The sequence below is a fragment of the Zea mays genome, chromosome 4 (genome assembly GCF_902167145.1).
Source record: "Zea mays cultivar B73 chromosome 4, Zm-B73-REFERENCE-NAM-5.0, whole genome shotgun sequence".
NCBI classification, from domain to species: domain Eukaryota; kingdom Viridiplantae; phylum Streptophyta; class Magnoliopsida; order Poales; family Poaceae; genus Zea; species Zea mays.
Window position 1 is genome coordinate 24,131,272 of NC_050099.1, and position 5,275 is coordinate 24,136,546.

The window sequence follows — 5,275 nt, forward strand, 5'->3', positions numbered from 1 at the left end:
GCGAACGAGAGTTAACCACCCAGTCGAGCGCTAGATCCCGATCCGCTAGCTGGTCTTGCAATTGACGGATGTCTCTTCTTAATTCATTGATTCTTTCACCATCCGCCACCCATATGTCGTTCCTGCGTCGGAGTTCGGAGCGAAGCTGATTAACTTGTGCTTCGAGATCCCCGATTGGATCATTACTACCGCTACTGCTGTCTTCGTGTCTTGGGGCAAGTTGATGACGTGGTATGCCAATCGGCCCGGTTGACTTGCGTGCAGTCTTCCTTGTGCACGGCGGCATTTTTCTAAGGGGGAAATTTTATTAGCATAGTTCTTAGCATGATGCATGTGTAATTACAGAATCAACCTTAGTTGATTCACACCTTCTATACATTGCACTCTTCCTATCTGGTCTTTAAAATAAACTCTTCAGAAATACTTAGGTAAGAAGGGAAGAAATTTTCTAGATAAGTCTTAGAAAATTCTTTTTGAAGATGTCTCATAATATCTGCAGAGATGGGCTTCGCTCCGATACCAGCTGTGACGGAACCTCCCAAGTCATTAGGCCCACCTACAGTTGTCCTTGTCCAACGGACCTCAGACAACCCTACAGGTGTTCCTAAATCACTTGACAAGTTCGGTATCTGCTTTCCTTACCTTCCCAAGAGCGTTTTACCCGTCACGCAGACATTACAAATCATCCAAGATACGGAAATGCGGAAGCGGTTACATAAACTTACCTTTATTCAAAAGTAAGACAAAGTTAAATATTACAGACCAGGATATAACGTACGAGTGTAGAGTATTATTATTACAAGCCAAGGGAGGCAAAAACCCCTCCCGATAAGTATCAAACAAAAAGTTTTATGGAGGATCCTTTCCTCCCACAGCTTCACTCCTGGTTTTCTTCTTTTGAGACCACCTTAGAACAGAAGCAACAAAAAATTGTCGCTTCTTCACCTAAAAACAATAGGGAATAAAACCCTGAGTATGGAATTACTCAGCAAGACTTACCCGACTAAAGAAAAGACTCTCAAGGGTATGCTGGTTATAAGGGAGTCAAGGTAAGGCTTCTCAATAATCAAAGAGTCTGTTTGCATAAATGCTTCCTAAAAGTGGATCCTTAAAAATCCAGTTTTATTTGTCAAGTTAAGTGAACTTACCTGTAACTAGAGTTCTTTCTACCCTAGTTCATTCACTTGACCTGCACTAGCCAATTTCTTAGCAACCCTTTATCTTTACTGGAGTTCTACGTATAAGTCAGTGACCAAGTCTTCATAACCGCGAAGGTACGGCAATCCGAATCGATTATACTCAGCTGAGGATCTCCGATCACATGACATATGTAGCACTTAACCCTTGCATATGTCAACCCGCCACCGGGGTTCTTAAGACCAGATCAGGTTCACGCCAATCGAGAGCACAGATACACCACCGTCCAGCCTCTTGCCACGGAGGGTACACGCTACTCTCGCCATCTCTCCACTCCCATTGCGTGGTATCTTATTCTGGCCTTAGTCTGCCCGAGGCAAAGCTTACCCATGACGAGGCATGTGACCAGTTAAAGGGTCCTCGGTCAGCAGGCCTACATCGACACGGTACTTAATTGACTCAGACGGAGACACTACACCGAGACTCTCTTCTTGTGCAAGTCACCCGCCCGGTCTCAGCTTAATCATTTCAATCCAAAGTTTGGTACCTGACAGAGGTACATCTTTTCCGATGTTGAACCCATCAAGGCCTTTGACAGATCCACCATCAAGTTTTATTTTCAAAAACATCCCTCCCACTTTGCCACAACATCTTTTTGTAAAACAAAACATTTTGTTTATGCTAGAGCAAGACTAAGCATAGTAAAAACCTTTTGTAAAACAGGGATTCAAAGAAAAGTAATCAAATTCAAGGAAGGTAATGCATGAATTGTTTTAACATTCAACTCCTATCACCTAATGCACCAAGCAAGTGAGAAAGATTTTAAAAGCATCAGGGAGGTGGCAAATGCACCGGGGCTTGCCTTGGTTTACAGGTGAATCAGGCTCAGATCCGCAGATATCAAAATAAAAGCAGCTGCCTGCCTGATGCTCCTCAGGTGGTGTAGTCTTCTCTTCTTCTACCTCAACTTCTTCTTCATTTTCTAAATATAACCATATATAAGAATGAATGCCCATGTAATGCTCATGAAGAAGCAAAGATAGTAAAAGTTGGTTATCTAAAGTCTTGAATACAACTTTCCTTCACGGTTCTCTAGAGAATCAGGGTTTCTAGAGTCACTATAGGAATTCAAAGGGCAGGGGTAGGGTTTTGGGTTCTAGTATCAAACAAGGTCCAAATCATACCCAACTCTACCCAAAGCTTCTAAATAATGTTGATAGTTCATATAAAAAGTTTGGGGATTTTTGGAATTATTATTGATTTTCTAAAAATCCAGAAACAATGTTTTAGGCTATTTTAAATGCTCCAAAATTCCCTGTTTGACCTAAAAATCATGAAACCATTTTTATTAAATTCTATGGAAAATTAGGAATCTAGAAAAATTGGTTTGACATTTTTACCATTTTTCTACAATTTTCTACAGATTTCCCAAGTTTCATAGAAAAAGAAAAGGGAAAAAGCTTGAACAGTGCTGGGCCGAAAGCAGCTCAAACGGCCCAACCATGGGCGGAAGCGCGCCCGCGCCCGCGCCCCTGCAGATTTTGCACGGAGGCCCCTGTCTTTTTGAATAAATCGAAGGAGTCCAACGCACTGTTTAACACAGTCGTTGACATTTACCAAAGGACCCCTACACTTCTTTCCCTTTACAACTTGAAGTCCTCGTCATCGAGCGGTGGTGCAGAGCTCCGGCGAGCTCGCGTACCGGCCGATTTGCGCAAGGACCGACGCCCTTCTTTGGCCTAAATCAAATTCGGGATCTAATGAACGTTTCCCCTCACTTAATTCCATGAATAGCTACCCGGTTTGCTCTGTCTACGGCGACCGTGGATGTTGCGGGTGGATGAATGTGTTCCCGACGATTAGTGGGCACCTAGTTCAATTGGGCGGGTCGACGAGCATCACAGGCACATGAGCACACTTAAACGAGGGAGCAGGCGATATGAACTGACCTGAATCGCGCTGATCGCGGTGAGGCTAAACCGAGCGAGTTCTTAAGCGTTTTGGGGAGAATCCGAAATTACAGCTCTCTGGTGCACTACAAAAAAATGGTTTTGTATGACAAAAGTAAAGTGTCATGTTTAGTACAAAATTGGTCATAAAAAGCATCTTATGACGAAAATGCTGCGTCATAAGGGTCGTCATATAACGACCGTCACATTATGTACCTTGTGACGACTGTTCATAGTACCGTCACATAATGTCATCACCTTTTGTGACGGCTGCATTCGTCTGTCACATATTGTTGCTATATATGACGTTGACATCTGTCACATTTTTCCAGTCAACGCGTCACCTAATGTTGGGATTGTCACTTATGGCGGTGTTATCTGTCACAATTTTGTGTATTTTTTTACGATGCAGGACCGTCATATATTAGTCTGTGGATAATGTGACAGCTTGGTTTTGTTTAGTTTAATATGGCACCCACATACAGTGACCATACAGTGACGACACACTGAGCTCTCATGATAGCTCACAGAATCATAATACACAGAAAAGCCATCATACACAACATTCTCATCACAAGTCATACACAATTCCAGCACACTAGTTCTTCCACAACAGAGGTTCAAACATACAAAGGTTCCACCACAAAGGTTTGAAGCATTCAAACAGATTGCACGTAGTTCTGACAAAGTTCTAACCACAGATATGTTGTAGCAAGGTAGAAAAACCTTAAGCAAAGGCATCATCTTCAGACTTGGTATGCATCCCTACCTCAATCTTTCTGAAGTTTCAGGACAGCTCGTAGCAGTGCATTGGTCTCATCAAACTTGGTATGCATCCCCTTCACTTCCTCTTGGGTCTGGCGCAACAAACTTTGGTTTTCTTCAAGTGCGGCCTGTTGAGCTTGTAGTTGTGCTTGCAACTCTTCCTGCTTCCTAGCAGCTTCCTCTCTTTCAGCTTGGAGTTTTTCCTCAAACTGAGCTTGCATGCGTGCTTGTGCAGCTAGCGATGTGGACCGACCAGTCTTGGACGTTGTAGGGACACCAATGTTTGGAAGGAAGGTGGATGAGCGGCTGATCTGGCTGAGACTATCAGCAACAATCTTGGAGGGTGACTTTTGTGCTTCTCCTTCTTCTAGCTCTCTTTCCTTCTCTGCAACCATTTGCTCCTACATAAAATGAATGTACTTAGTAAAAAGGCCATACAAAAGTGTTGAACCAGGCATTTACTTGAGTGTAGTACATGTAACTTACATATATCTCATTTGCAAGCGGAGTACGACCATTTCAGGGACTATTCATACATTCCCCAAAGAAATCAACAACATCTGGCTCCATGTTGTTGTATTTAGTCCTCTGCGGCATATAAAAAACTTGGGATATAAGATTTGCCATGAAATATTGGTACATGCCAATAGAAATACAACATAGTCAAATAATGACTGACAGTTTAAGAAAAAGAACACATGAACATGCATCAATGCTGCCTAGACAGGTCAAGACTAATAACATGGCCTAAAGAAACCCTAGTACTGATGATGATCATGTTTGATGACATAGCAATTGTCCTGCTATTTTCTATTTTAGATGGTCACCATAAAAGAATTGGCCAATCTCAGAAATTAGATGGCCAATCTCAGAATTAGCTACTCAATCAACACCAAAGAGATATTGCCCTTATTCATTTCATGACATATCACAGCTTTCCTATTGGCATAAACCTCACATCTGATGAAATGAATAGTCAATAACACTCCAAAATGTAATTCCTTCAGACCAAAGAGATATTGCACTTATTCATTTCATGACTTATTAGCTCATCTCAGAAGTAATTGGAGCACATGGTAACTTTACATTTCAGTAGCACATGGTAATTATTATGCTACATATTTCCCATCTTTGAAGCTAGTTTTAGAAAAGACATAGTATACATACCAGGCTGTAACGATGGGCTATATAGGACCTAGCTCTAGTCCTTTGGTGAAGCTGCACGTTGCCTCGGTTTGCTTTGTTCTTAATAGATTTTTCCTACAGCACAAATGCAATACAGATTTTTCATTCACATGCACAGTTTGCATTACATATTAGTTTGCATTGCATAGTAACAAAAGCAGAAAATGTAGTTATTGACCTGATTCTTTGGGTCACACCAATACTCTACCAGCCCAGTCCAATCCTCTTTCTTCATTTTA

At 41.9% G+C, this 5,275-nt stretch overlaps 1 long non-coding RNA gene across 1 annotated transcript; it reads right to left on the reverse strand.

The window, feature by feature from the left end:
• Nucleotides 1-3,621: 3,621 nt before the first annotated feature.
• LOC103652947 (uncharacterized) lies at nt 3,622-4,406 on the reverse strand. The gene is made up of 2 exons (XR_565158.3): nt 4,338-4,406; nt 3,622-4,252 (listed from the first exon to the last, which is right to left on the reverse strand). It is a non-coding gene; the product is annotated as an uncharacterized lncRNA (long non-coding RNA).
• Nucleotides 4,407-5,275: the final 869 nt, after the last annotated feature.